Source organism: Melanerpes formicivorus, unplaced genomic scaffold (genome assembly GCF_026170545.1).
Source record: "Melanerpes formicivorus ecotype bairdi unplaced genomic scaffold, bMelFor1.0.p_v2 SCAF_89, whole genome shotgun sequence".
NCBI classification, from domain to species: domain Eukaryota; kingdom Metazoa; phylum Chordata; class Aves; order Piciformes; family Picidae; genus Melanerpes; species Melanerpes formicivorus.
The window spans coordinates 732,797-747,435 of NW_027142441.1; positions in this window are offsets into that span (position 1 = coordinate 732,797).

Consider the following 14,639-nt stretch of genomic DNA (forward strand, 5'->3'; position numbering starts at 1 on the left):
GCTCCTGCTGGCCACACTCTTCCTGATGCAGGCCAGGATGCCATTGGCCCTCCTGGCTACCTGGGCACACTGCAGGCTCATGTTCAGCCTACCATCAACCAGCGCCCCCAGGTCCCTCTCTGCCTGGCTGCTCTCAGCCACTCTGCCCCCAGCCTGGCAGCCAGGCCCCAGTGGTGATCAGTGCTGGGCCCTGTGCTCTTTAACATCTTTATTGATGATCTGGATGAGGGCATTGAGTCCATCATCAGTAAATTTGCTGATGACACCAAGCTGGGGGCAGGAGTTGATCTGCTGGAGGGTAGAGAGGACCTGCAGAGGGACCTGGACAGGCTGGACAGATGGGCAGAGGCCAAGGGCAGGAGACTGAACACATCCAAGTGCCAGGTGCTGCACATTGGCCACAGCAACCCCAGGCAGAGCTACAGGCTGGGGTCAGAGTGGCTGAGAGCAGCCAGGCAGAGAGGGACCTGGGGGTGCTGATTGATGGTAGGCTGAACATGAGGCAGCAGTGTGCCCAGGCAGCCAGGAGGGCCAATGGCATCCTGGCCTGCATCAGGAGGAGTGTGGCCAGCAGGAGCAGGGAAGTCCTTGTGCCCTGTGCTCAGCACTGCTGAGGCCACACCTTGAGTCCTGTGTCCAGTTCTGGGCTCCTCCGTTTAGGAATGATGTTGAGCTGCTGGAAGGTGTCCAGAGAAGGGCAAGAAAGCTGGGGAGGGGTCTGGAGCACAGCCCTGTGAGGAGAGGCTGAGGGAGCTGGGGTTGCTTAGCCTGGAGAAGAGGAGGCTCAGGGGAGACCTTCTTGTTCTCTCCAACTCCCTGAAAGGAGGTTGTAGCCAGGTGGGGGTTGGTCTCTTCTCCCAGGCAAGCAGCAGCAGAACAAGAGGACACAGTCTGAAGCTGTGCCAGGGGAGGTTTAGGCTGGAGGGGAGGAGAAAGTTCTTCTCAGAGAGAGTTGTTAGCCATTGGGATGTGCTGCTCAGGGAGGTGGTGGAGTCCCCATCCCTGGAGGTGTTCCAGAGGGGATTGGATGTGGCACTTGGTGCCATGGTTTAGTCATGAGGTCTGTGGTGACAGGTTGGACTTGGTGATCCTCGAGGTCTCTTCCAACCTTGGTTGTACTGTGAGACTGTGATACTTGTGAGGAGCAGCTGCTGGACCAGGCTTGTTCAACCTGGAAGAGAGACAGCTTTGGGAGCACCCAACAAACAGCAGCCACCCAGTAGCTGTGGGGAAATGATCAAGACAGGTCCAGGCTATTGTCAGTGCTGTGTGAAGGGCTGGGTGGCAGGGGTGAGGTTACAAGCAGAGGGTGAAACAAGAGAGCTGCACACTGGGGATGAGGAAAAACCTTTTCACCCTGAGGACAAGTCAGGCAGAGGCAGAGGTTGCCCAGGGAGGCTGGGCAGCTGCTGTGAAGGTTTTCAACACCCAGTGAGACAAACATGGAGCTGCTGGAGCAGGTCCAGAGGACATCACAAAGATGATCAGAGGGCTGCAGAACCTCCCCTATGGGGACAGGCTGAGAGAGTTGGAGTTCAGCCTGGAGAAGAGAAGGATCTGGGGAGACCTTAGAGCAACATTGCAGTACCTGAAGGTCCTCCAGGAAAGCTGGGGAGGGACTTGTGACAAAGGCTGGGAGTGACAGGCTGAGGGACAGTGGCTTGAGCTGGGAGAGGAGACTGAGACTGGAGATTAGGAAGAAGTTCTTCAGTATAAGGATGGTGAGACACTGGCACAGGTTGCCCAGGGAGGCTGTGGATGCTCCCTCCCTGAAGATGCTCAAGGATGAGGCCTTGAGCAAGCTGGGCTGGTGGGAAGTGTCCCTGCCCATGGCAGGGGGGGTTGAAACTGGATGATCTTTAAGGTCCCTTCAGAGCCAAACCATTCCATGAATCTATGAAACCCCTGCAGAACTCAGTGACCTCCTGAGGGCCATTCCTGCTGAGGCTATCCTGTGATCTGTGGATCCAGGGCCTGGCTGCCACCAGAAGAGCTTCTCAACCTCCTTTTTGCTGGTCAGGCTCTGCTGGGTGTCATCACTTGGAGTTGTGTTGTCTGAAAACCACAACCTTCCTGTGTGGTTTGTGACCATAGCCTCCCTGCAGCAGTGAACAAAGCTGCACCACAGCAACAGCCAGCAGTGCACTGCCATAGTGCAGCTCCTGCCTAAGAGCTGCAGCCAGAGGGGTCTGTGGCTTCTCTGGGGATAACAAAAGTCATAGAATGGCTTAGGTTGGAAGGAGCTGTAGAGATCAGCTGCTCCAACCATCCCTGCCATGGGCAGGGACACCTCCCACCAGCCCAGACTGCTCAAGGCCTCATCCAGCCTGGCCTTGGACACCTCCAGGGGGGAGGCAGCCACAGCCTCCCTGGGCAGCCTGTGCCAGAGCCTCACCACCCTGATACTGAAGATCTTTCCAAGATCCAGTCTAACCCTACAGCTTCAATCCATTTCCCCTTGGCCTGGCTCCAGACACCCTCAGGAGAAGTCTCTCTGCAGCCTTCCTGCAGGATCCCTTCAGGTCCTGGCAGGCAGCTCTGAGGTCCCCCTGGAGCCTTCTCCTCTCCAGGCTGAACCCCACCAGCTCCCTCAGCCTGTGCTCCCAGCAGAGCTGCTCCAGCCCTTGGAGCATCCTTGTGGCCTCCTCTGCACTCACTCCAGCAGCTCTGTGTCCTTCTCCTGCTGGGGACACCAGAGCTGGAGGCAGGATTGGAGGTGAGGTCTCAGCAGAGCCCAGGGGCAGAATCCCCTCTGCTGCCCTGCTGCCCACCCTGCTCTGGCTGCAGCCCAGCACACAGCTGCCTGAGGGCTGCAGGAGGCACTGCTGGCTCCTGGGGAGCTGCTCAGCACCCCCAAGGCTCTTTCTTCAGAGCTGCTCTCACCCCACTCTGCACCCAGCCTGTACTTGTGCCTGGGACTGGCCTGGCCCAGATACAGCTCCTTGCACTCCTACTTGAAGGGAGTGGTCTTGCTTGTTGCATGCTTTGCAAGCTATTCCACACCACCAAGTCACAGAGCTTCTCACCAGCTTGAATTCCTTCCAAACATTCATAGAATGATGGAATTGTTTCAGTTGGAGAAGTCCAACCATCAGCCCAGCCCCACCATGGCCACTGAACCATCTCCCCAAGTGCCATGGCCAGAGGTTTCTGGAACACCACCAGGGATGGGGACTCCACCACCTCCCTGGGCAGCCTCTGCCAATGAAACTCTGCGATTCAGTCTGTGCAGTTTTACTGCCTCAGCTTTCTCCTTGCCACCTGTTCTAGAGCTTGCTCTTTGACTTTTGTTCTCTTCTGACACACTGGGAGGTTGTGCTGCCAGTCAGTGAGGCTTGGACAGGCTGAGAGTTGGGCAGGGAGAAATTGAATGAAGTTCAGCAGGACCAAGGGGAGAGTCTTGCACCTGGGAAAGAACAACCTCATGGAGCAGGATAGGCTGGGGCCTGAGCTGCTGGAGAACAGTGAAGGGGAAAAGGACCTGGAGGTTCTGGTGGATGGGAGGTTGACCTTGAGCCAGCAATGTGCTCCTGTGACCAAGAAGGCCAAGGGCATCCTGGGCTGCATTAGAAGGGCTGTGACTACAAAGCCCAAATTCTCTCAGCCCTTCCTCACCAGAGCAGTGAGAAGGTTCATGATTTCCCCTTCCAGTTGCTGTTGGTGTTCCACCCTGAGGAGCTGCCACCTGACCCAGTCAGGAGGGGATGGCAAGCCTAGGGTTTGGGTCAGATGTGGATGGGAGGATGCCCCTGAGCCAGCAATGTGCTCCTGTGGCCAAGAAGGCCAAGGGCATCCTGGGCTGGATTAGAAGGGCTGTGGGCAGCAGGTCAGAGAGGTTCTCCTGCCCCTCTACCCTGCCCTGCTGAGGCCACAGCTGGAATCTTGTGTCCAGCTCTGGGCCCCTCAGGTCAAGAAGGACCTCAGGGAACTGCTTGAGAGAGTCCAGCACAGAGCCACAGAGCTGCTGCAGGCAGTGGAAGATCTTCCTCCTGAGGAGAGCCTGAGGGAGCTGAGGGCTCTGGAGCTTGGAGAGGAGGAGCCTGAGGGTGAGCTCCTTGCTGTTGCTAAAGCTGTGCAGGGTGATGCCCAGAGGCTGGAGCCAGGCTCTGCTGGGGGATGCCCAATGCCAGCACAAGGGGCAGTGGTGGAAGCTGAGGCAGAGGAAGTGCCATGGAAACAGGAGGAAGGATTTTCCCCTGTGAGGTGACAGAGCCCTGGAGCAGGCTGCCCAGGGGGGTTGTGGAGTCTCCCTCTCTGGAAGTATTCCAACTCCACCTGGATGTGTTCCTGTGTGAGCTGCCCTGGGTGATGCTGCTCTGGCAGGGGGTTGGACTGGGTGAGCTCTGGAGGTCCCTCCCAGCCCCTCACACTCTGTGACTCTGTGATTCTTTTTGACCACTCTGGGTTGGGGATGGCAGTAGCTGGCTCTGCTGCTGGATGTTGTGGGTGAGGAGGAATTGTTCTGTGTGTGCTGTTCATGACCTATCTGAAAAGAAATGCAGACAAACATGGGTTGGGAAATACATTTGAAGCAGATTTGGGCCTTTCCCAGCTGCCTTGGGTCCTTCCCAGCTGCCTTGGGTCCTTCCCAGCTGAAGTGGATCAGAGCCATGAAGTCTGGAGTGGATCAAAGCTTTCCCAAAGTTCAAGAGTTTCTAGATCTGTTGGGCTGTGGCCAAATCTAGGCAGGAGTTAAACAAAGTTTGGTCTAAGCCACTCCTGACTGTGAAATGTTCTGCCCTTAGAGCAACCAAAGATCTGTCCCTGTGTCCCTGTGATAAGTTAATCTCTTCTTCAGCCTCCAAGCCTCTGTTTGTTGATGGCCATGGTTTCATTATCTGGCTCAGGAAGGTTAGCAGAGCAGATGAGTCCTTTCCCTGCTGTAGCTTCTAACCCAGTGCTCAAATGAGTGAGTTGAAAGAGGGGAATGGTCACAAGGACATGAGGTCTGTCTGCAACACTCACAAACCCAGCAGGCTTCCCAATGGCTTTCACTAGTGAGCTTTAAAGCTTGCCATAAGGATGATCTGGGGCCTCAGTCATACCCACCTGAGGCAGCATGAGGAGCAGGGAGGAGCTGCTGCTCCAGATAGAATAGAGTTAACCAGGAGGGAAAAGACCTCTGAGATCATCAAGTCCAACCTATCACCCCCAAGTCACTCCTCAGCTTTGTGGCCTTGTGTGGCCATGTCCTGCCCCAAAGCTGAGCAGCTGCCATTTGCAATGGCTGCAAAACCATCCCTGCACAGCACCTCTTAATGTACAGCTTGGAAAAGGCCTTGGAGATCATCAAGTCCGACCTGTCACCCAGCACCATCTGATCAACTCAGCCATGGCACCAAGTGCCTCAGCCAGGCTCTTCCTAAACACCTCCAGGGATGGGGACTCCACCACCTCCCTGGGCACCACATCCCAATGGCCAATCTCTCTTCCTGGGGAGAACTTTCTGCTCACCTCCAGACTAAAGCTCCCCTGGCACAGCCTGAGACTGGTGGGTGCTGGGTGCCTGGGAGAAGAGCCCAACCCCCACCTGGCTACAACCTCCCTGCAGGGAGTTGGAGAGAGCAATGAGGTCTCCCCTGAGCCTCCTCTTCTCCAGGCTAAGCAACCCCAGCTCCCTCAGCCTCTCCTCACAGGGCTGTGCTCCAGACCCCTCCCCAGCTTTCTTGCCCTTCTCTGGACACCTTTAAGTCTCTCAATGTCCTTCCTAAACTGAGGAGCCCAGAGCAGGACACAGGACTCAAGGTGTGGCCTAACCAGGGCTGAGCACAGCTGGTTTGGGGTTAGAAGTCAGTGAATGGCTGAAAAATTCAGCACCACCCAGAGTGTTCCACTCTTACCTTAGCACTGCTGGTGTTAAACACTGTTGGTGCTGAGCAGGGTTAGAGCAGGGATCAAAAGAGAGCCTGGATAGGCAGAAAGCAAGAAGTGGGCTGCAGCTTGCCTGCAGCAGTAGGGACTGATCCCCCACCTCCTAAGAATCCTTAAAAGCTCTCTTGTAAGTCTAAGGAGCTCTAAATTGATGTGTGGGGTGGTTAGGAGGAGTCTTACCTACCCTGATCCCTGATGGTCCTTCCTGTGGGTGTTGGGGAGCATTACCATAGTATCATAGTATCATCATAGTATCAGTCAGGGTTAGAAGGGACCCCAAGGACCATCCAGTTCCAACCCCCCTGCCATGGGCAGGGACACCCCACACTAGATCAGCCTGCCCAGAGCCTCAGCCAGCCTGGCCTTAAACACCTCCAGGGACAGGGCCCCAACCACCTCCCTGGACAACCCATTCCAGGGCTTCACCACTCTCATGGGGAAGAACTTCCTCCTCCCCTCCAGCCTGAATCTCCCCACCTCCAGCTTCATTCCATTCCCCCTAGTCCTATCACTGCCTGAGATCCTGAGCAGTCCCTCCCCAGCCTTCCTGTAGGCCCCCTTCAGATACTGGAAGCTACGCTGTGATCCAGCCCCACATTGCCTGGCAGGGAGGGAGGGAGGGCTCACAGAATTGTTTTGGTTGGAACAGACCTTTCAGATCATCAAGGCTGCCAAGGATGGGGCTAAACCATGGCCCTCAGCACCACAGTTCTGCCTCTGTTAAACACCTCCAAGGATGGGCATTCAGCCACCTCCCTGGGCAGCCTCTGCCAGGCTTGGAGAACCTTTTCAGGGAAGAAGTTTCTTCTCATCTCCAACCTAAACCTCTCCTGGCACAATTTGAGGACTTTTCCTCTCCTGGCACCTGAGGCTAGGGAGAAGAGACCAGGTCCAGCCTCCTCTCAGGGAGCTGCAGAGAGCAATGAGGTCTCCCTCAGCCTTCTCTTCTCCACACTCAACACCCCCAGCTCCCTCAGCTGCTCCTCCCCAGCCCTCTTCCCCAGACCCTTCCCCAGCTTGGTTGCCCTTCTCTGGACCTGCTCCAGCCTCTCAATGTCCTTCTTGGCGTGAGAGGCCCAAAGCTGAACCCAGCACTCCAGCTGTGGCCTCCCCAGTGCTGAGTCCAGGAGACAATCCCTGCCCTGTTCCTGTTGGCCATCATGCTGGTGGCCTTCATGGCCACGTTGGCACACAGTGGCTCATGTTCAGCCAGCTCTTGATTAGTGTGGCTAAAGTCATCCCAAGTCCAGGAAAGCAGTGTAGAAACCTGTGGAATCCATGGGTGTGACTCCCTTCTTTAAAAGGCAGGGGGGGAAAACAGGAAGGAAGTGAGTGTGGATGAAGACTAAAATAGAGAGTGTTTGAAGCAGGACTTGCAGAATGAGATCCAGGGGGAAAAAAAAAGCCCAACCCTCTGGCCACAACAACAGCTTTGCATTCCCACATGAGCATTCCTCCTGGGTTGAGTAGTGCTCTGCATCATCCTCTTCATTGCTCAGCCTGACTGGGATTTTCACCAGCACTTGGAAGGGAGCAGCCCTGGAGGCCAGGATCTGTTTGTCTTGCATCTGAGCCAAGAAAGGAGAAGGCTGCAGTCCTCAGGCAGTGCTGCCAGGGAGTCAGGACATGTGTTTGCCATTTAGATGCTTTGTACCTATGGGACTGATGGCCTGGGGCTGAGATCTTTGCCACCAAGCACTTCATCTCTTGATAGGTGCTGACAGACCAATGAAGGAACCATGAGCTCTCCTCAGGCCTGCTTTGCAGGTCCAAGGAGACATTCCTTGTGAAGCCCACAGACTTGGCCTCCCTGCCTTCTCATTTTCATTCAGTTAAAAGCTGGGGCTGGGCTGGAGCTTGTTTTTATGATCCTTCCTTCTGGCTGCAGCAGCTTGATCAACGTCTGAAGGCCTTTCAGTTCTTCCTTGCAATGATTTCTGACAGCTCTGTTGCCAGAGCCTGGCTTCCTGCGCAGGTTTCAGCTGTGCTGTCATCCTCTGTGATATCTATCTGTGCTATTTAGAGTGACAAATGCTCTCCCCACTTCTGCTGTGGAAGCAGATCCTCTCTGCCTGTGTCACTCAGCTCTGTGAGATGTGTGAGCAGTGCCAAAGAGTCACCAAAGGGATCTGTGAATCAAACCAAGCCCAAGAAATAGGGAAGGCTTCAGCAGAGCCTTGCATGGATTTCATCCCCAGAGGAGCAAGGATTGGAGGCTGAGCTCAGATTCCTTGTTTAAGGGATAGGATGAGGGCAGTGGTTTGAAACTGGAGCAGGGCAGAGTTAGGTTGGACACCAGGAGGAAGTTCTGCACAGTGAGAGGTGAGACACTGGCACAGGCTGCCCAGGGAGGTGGTTGAGGCTCCATCCCTGGAGACATTCAAGGTCAGGCTTGCTGTGGCCCTGGGCAGCCTGCTCTGGCTGGAGCTGTCCCTGCTGAGTGCAGGGGGGTTGGACAAGATGACCTCTGAGGGTCCCTTGCAACTCAGTGCAGACTGAGACTCTGTAATTTGAAGGCTCTGCTGTTACCATGGGTCATGTGCTGGGAAAGACAACTGGAAATGCTCACACAGACAAACAGAAGCATCTGGTGAGGATGCTAATGAGGTCTGACAGGGCTGTCAGGGAGTCTGTTTGGGTTAAAGCTGCCAATCTTCAGCTGCTGCTGAAACCTGTTAGGGTCTCCAACAGCACAAATAATTTAAGTCATGAACAGAAGGGGGAAACTGTGTGTCAAAACTTGTCTTCAGCAACAAGAAGAGGCCAGGAGGATGGCTTCTAACTGGGAGAAGCTGGACTGGACTTGGCCATTAGGAAGCATGAGGGTGGTGAGGCACTGGAACAGGTTGCCCAGAGAAGCTGTGGAGGCTCCAAGCCTGGAATAGTTGACAGTCAAGTTGTCTGGGGCCTTGAGCAAGCTGGGCTGGTGGGAGGTGTCCCTGCCCATGGCAGGAGGTTGGAACTGGATGAGCTTTGAGGTCCCTTCCAGCCTAACCCATTCTAGGATCCTATGTTAAACTACTGGTTACTTATGGCTTCAAATTCCCATGTCCCATTTAGTGTTAGCCCAGGAAACCTGCAGCAGGGACTTCAGTTTGTTTCCAGGAGGAACCTCTTGAGGCAGCTTGTTAGGAAGAGGAAGAGTTACTGGCAAGAGCCCAAAATGAGAGCCAAATGGGAGCCAAAATGAGAGTCAAAATGAGAACCAACATGAGAGCAAAAGTGGGAGCCAAAATGAGACTAAAATGAGAACCAAAATGAGAGCAAAATGAGAGCCAAAATGAGAGCCAGAATGAGAGCAAAATGAGAACCAAAATGAGAGCCAAAATGAGAGCCAAAATGAGAGCCAGAATGAGAGCAAAATGAGAACCAAAATGAGAGCCAAAATGAGAGCCAAAATGAGAGCCAGAATGAGAGCAAAATGAGAACCAAAATGAGAGCCAGAATGAGAGCCAGAATGAGAGCAAAATGAGGGCCAAAATGAGAGCCAAAATGGGAGCAAAATGAGAGCCAGAATGAGAGCAAAATGAGAGCCAAAATGAGAGCAAAATGAGGGCCAAAATGAGAACCAAAATGAGAGCCAGAATGAGAGCAAAAAGAGAGCCAAAATGAGGATAAATATGAGAGCAAAATGAGAGCCAAAATGAGACTAAAGTGAGAACCAAAATGGGAGCCAAAATGAAAGCAAAATGAGAGCAAAATGAGATCCAAAGTGGGAACCAAAATGAGAGCAAAATGAGAATCAAAATGAGAATAAATATGAGAGCAAAATGAGAGCTAAAATGAGACTAAAGTGCGAACCAAAATGAGCAAAAATGAGAGCAAAATGAGAGCCAAAATGAGAGCAAAAGTGAGAGCCAAAATGAGACTAAAATGGGAACCAAAATGAGAGCAAAATGAGAGCCAAAACGAGACTAAAATGAGAACCAAAATGAGAGCAGAATGAGAGCCAAAATGAGAGCAAAAATGAAAGCAAAATGAGAGCAAAAAGAGAGCCAAAATGAGCTCCAAAATGGGAACCAAAATGAGCTCCAAAATGAGAGGAAAAATGAAAGCAAAATGGGAGCCAAAATGAGAGCAAAATGAGCTCCAAAATGAGAACCAAAAAGTGACCCAAAATGGGAACGAAAATGAGAGCAAAATGAGAGCTAAAATGAGAGCACAGACTGCTTTCTGGTCACTCTGTTGAAGCCTTTCCTAGACCATGTGTCCAGTGCCAATCTGTCCTGGGCATGAAGACTCCCCCCAGTCACAGCTCCAACCCCCAGGGGTGAAGCCATGTGAGGGGCTCCAGGTCCCAGAGGAAGAATGGAGGCTTTCACCTGCCCCCCGCGTCAGGGGAAGGCAATCCTGTGCCTTTGTCTGCCCCATCAAACCTCTGCTGATGGAGGTGGGGGAAGGGGGGGTTTGGAGCAGCCCCAAACACCAGGGGACAACCCCAGGCAGTGCTACAGGCTGGGGTCAGAGTGGCTGAGAGCAGCCAGGCAGAAAGGGACATGGGGTACTGGGTGACAGCAGCTGAACAGGAGCCAGCAGTGTGCCCAGGGGGCCAAAAGGCCAAGGGCATCCTGGCCTGCAGCAGGAAGAGTGTGGCCAGCAGGAGCAGGGAAGTCCTTGTGCCCTGTGCTCAGCACTGCTGAGGCCACACCTTGAGTCCTGTGTCCAGTTCTGGGCTCCTCAGTTCAAGAAGGACATTGAGAGACTTGAAGGTGTCCAGAGAAGGGCAAGAAAGCTGGGGAGGGGTCTGGAGCACAGCCCTGTGAGGAGAGGCTGAGGGAGCTGGGGTTGCTTAGCCTGGAGAAGAGGAGGCTCAGGGGAGACCTTCTTGCTCTCTGCAACTCCCTGAAGGGAGGTTGTAGCCAGGTGGGGGTTGGTCTCTTCTCCCAGGCACCCAGCAGCAGAACAAGAGGACACAGTCTCAAGCTGTGCCAGGGGAAGTTTAGGCTGGAGGTGAGGAGAAAGTTCTTCTTGCTAAAGAGATTGGCCATTGGGATGTGCTGCCCAGGGAGGTGGTGGAGTCCCCATCCCTGGAGGTGTTCAAGAGGGGATTGGATGTGGCACTTGGTGCCATGGTCTAGTCATGAGGTCTGTGGTGCCAGGTTGGACTTGATGATCTTTGAGGTCTCTTCCAACCTTGGTGATACTGTGATAATGATAATAATGATGATAACAATGATAATAAAGATAATAATAGTGATAATAATAATAATAATAATAATAATAATAATAATAAAGATAGTAATTATGATCATGATGATAATAATAGTGATAATAATGATGATAATAGTGATAATGATTACAATAATGATAATAATAATAATAATGTTAATAATGATAATGATTACAAAGGTGATACCAATAAGGGTAATAATTGTGGTGATGATGATGATGATACTACTAATAACAGCAATAATGTGGATTTCTTTCCATGACCTCACCACCAAAGCAGCACAAACACACCAGGGAAGGGCAATGCTGAGGCTGTGTCTCTGTTTTGATTGCTGGGCCCTACAGAAGAGGGTCAGCAGGGAGATTTCCTTCCCTGGGCTGGGAGCTGTTTGTTTGTGGCTTTGGGTTTCCCAGAGGAGCCAGGAGGAGGGAGATACAATAGGAAATAGACTCTGTGCAGGCACAGAAATCCCCAAGTGTCATGTGGGAGAGAGGCTGATGGAAAGTTGCTATTTTTGCTAACAGATCATTCAGAGCCTCCTGGTGACACATCCCAAAGCTTCCTTTGCTATTTCTGGTGCTAATGATGTCCTCCAGGGAGTCCTGAGTTAGTCATGGCAGAAAAGTGATTGACATCTCCCAGGGCTGACAAGGAGCATGAGAACTGCAGGTGTGTCTGGGGACTGTGACAACAGGAGAGTGCTGCACAGAAGCAGAGAAAGCCCTCCAAGATCACCCAGTCCAGCAGCACAGTCTCACAGGATCACCAAGGGTGGAAGAGACCTCAAAGATCACCAAGTCCAACCTGGCACCACAGACCTCATGACTAAACCATGGCACCAAGTGCCACATCCAATCCCCTCTTGAACACCTCCAGGGATGGGGACTCCACCACCTCCCTGGGCAGCACATCCCAATGGCTAACAACTCTCTCAGGGAAGAACTTTCTCCTCCCCTCCAGCCTAAACCTCCCCTGGCACAGCTTGAGACTGTGTCCTCTTGTTCTGGTGCTGGGTGCCTGGGAGAAGAGCCCAACCCCCACCTGGCTCCAACCTCCCTTCAGGGAGTTGGAGAGAGCAAGAAGGTCTCCCCCTGAGCCTCCTCTTCTGCAGGCTAAGCAACCCCAGCTCCCTCAGCCTCTCCTCACAGGGCTGTGCTCCAGACCCTTCCCCAGCTTTGTTGCCCTTCTCTGATCCCCAGATTCAGGTCCTCACATAGGACAGCTTGAGGAGGAAAGGACCTCAAAGCTCATCCAGCTCCAACCCCCTGCCATGGGCAGGGACACCTCCCACCAGCCCAGGTTGCTCAAGGCCTCATCCAGCCTGGCCTTGAACACCTCCAGGCAGGAGGCAGCCACAGCCTCCCTGGGCAGCCTGTGCCAGAGTCTCACCACCCTCACTGCAAAGAATTTCCTCCTCATCTCCAGTCTCAGTCTCCCCTCTCCCAGCTCAAAGCCATTGTCCTCACCCTGTCACTGCCAGCCCTTGTCACAAGTCTCTCCCCAGCTCTCCTGCAGCCCCTTCAGATCCTGCAAGGCTGCTCTGAGGGCTCCCTGGAGCCTTCTCCTCTCCAGCCTGCACAACCCCAACTCTCTCAGGCTGTCTCCAGAGCAGAGCAGCTCCAGCCTTCTGTTCCTCCTCCTGGCCCTTCTCAGGACACCTTCCAGCCCCTCCAGATCCTTCCTGGCACAGAGGCTCCAGCACTGGCCCCAGAGCTCCAGCTGTGGTCTCAGCAGAGTGGAGCAGAGGGGCAGAATCCCCTCCCTGGCCCTGCTGGCCACACTTCTCTTGCTGCAGCCCAGGCTCTGCTTGGCTCTCTGGGCTGCAAGTGCTCACTGCTGGCTCCTGCTGAGCTTCTCCTCCCCCAGCACCCCCAAGGCCTTTTGTTAGGGCTGCTCTCAAGCCAGTCCCTGCCCAGGCTGTGTCTTGATTGTCCTGGTCTCTGCACTTGGCTCACAACAACCCCAGGAGTGCTCCAGCCTTGGGGCAGAGTGGCTGGAAGCTGCCCAGCAGGAAAGCACCTGGGGGTGCTGATCAGCAGGGATGTCATCAGAGGGACCTGGAGTAGTTAGCTCATTGTTTAAAGCTATGTCCAGCCTGGCTGCTGCATGACTCTTACAGATGTGCCCTGAGGGTCCTCCCTCCCTGACAGGCTGAACTGGAGCCTGTCAGGCCCTGGAGTCAGCAGGCAGCAAGAGCTTGGCCATGCCAGCATCCTGAGGAGCACACTGCTCATTGCTGGGTTTGCTCAGGTCTCTGAAGGGGGAGAATGCTGTAACCTCTCCAGACACTTGTTGGTACTTAAAGGACAGCCTGGTGATGCTGGCACCATGGCAACAGTGGCACCATGGCAACAGTGACAGAGCAGCTCCCTGAGCCACACAGCTCTGACCCAGCCACACAGGAGTCTGAGCAGGAGATGGGAATGTCTTAGATTCACTGAATGGGTAGGGGTGGAAGGGACCTTAAACACCATCCAGTTCCAACCCCCTGCCATGGGCAGGGGACACCTCCCACCAACCCAGGCTGCTCAAGGCCTCATCCAGCCTGGCCTGGAGCACCTCCAGGCAGGAGGCAGCCACAGCCTCCCTGGGCAACCTGTGCCAGTGAGGTTCATAGAATCACAGAATTGTCAGGGTTGCAGGGGACCTTAAAGATCATCCTGCCCCTGGGCATGGCCAGGGACACCTCACACTCCAGCAGGTTGCTCACAGCCACATCCAGCCTGGCTGCAAACACCTCCAGGGATGAGCTTCCACCACCTCCCTGGGCAACCTGTGCCAGGCTCTCACCACCCTCCTGGGGAACAACTTCTTCCTCACAGCCAATCTCAATCTCCCCACTTCTACTTTTGCTCCATCCCCCCCAGTCCTATCCCTCCCTGACACCCTCCAAAGTCCCTCCCCAGCTTCCTTGGAGCCCCCTGCAGATCCTGGAAGGCCACAATGAGGTCTCCTGGGAGCCTTCTCCTCTCCAGCCTGCACAACCCCCAACTCTCTCAGGCTGTCTGCAGAGCAGAGCAGCTCCAGCCCTCTGCTCCTCCTCCTGGCCCTGCTGTCATTTTTGCCTTCTGGGTAGCTCTGGATTCTTGTGCTGGACCTGTTTCCAGTGGCACCAGCTGATCCCTTTCCCTGGTGTTTTTTGATGATTATCTTAGCAGCTGGGTAGAAAACATGCAGAAACAGAAACAAAGGAGGGACAAAGCAAATACTGTGTCTATAAAAAGCTTGGCCTTGCTTGAATTCCAGCAGCAGGATGAGAAACAAAGGTCACTTGCATCAGAAGCTTTTCTCCTGCTGTTTGGAGGAGATGACCTGGTGATAAAGAGAGTGATTTACTCTGAGCAGTGAGGGAGCTTGAGGAGCCATTCCAACACACTGCTTCTGCCACAGAGAGAGGGGCCTGTGAGGACAGGGGGGCTGGCAGCTTGGGGAAGTGAGGTTACAAGGATTGGCTCAGTGCAGGCCACCTGAGGAAAGCTTTTGTGCAGGGTTCTGTGATCCCTTGCAGCAAGAGCCATGACATTGAGCTTTGCAGCAGCTTCAGAGGAAGCACATTTGTGTGTGGTATGTACAAGTGTGGCCATGGTCATGCCTGGAC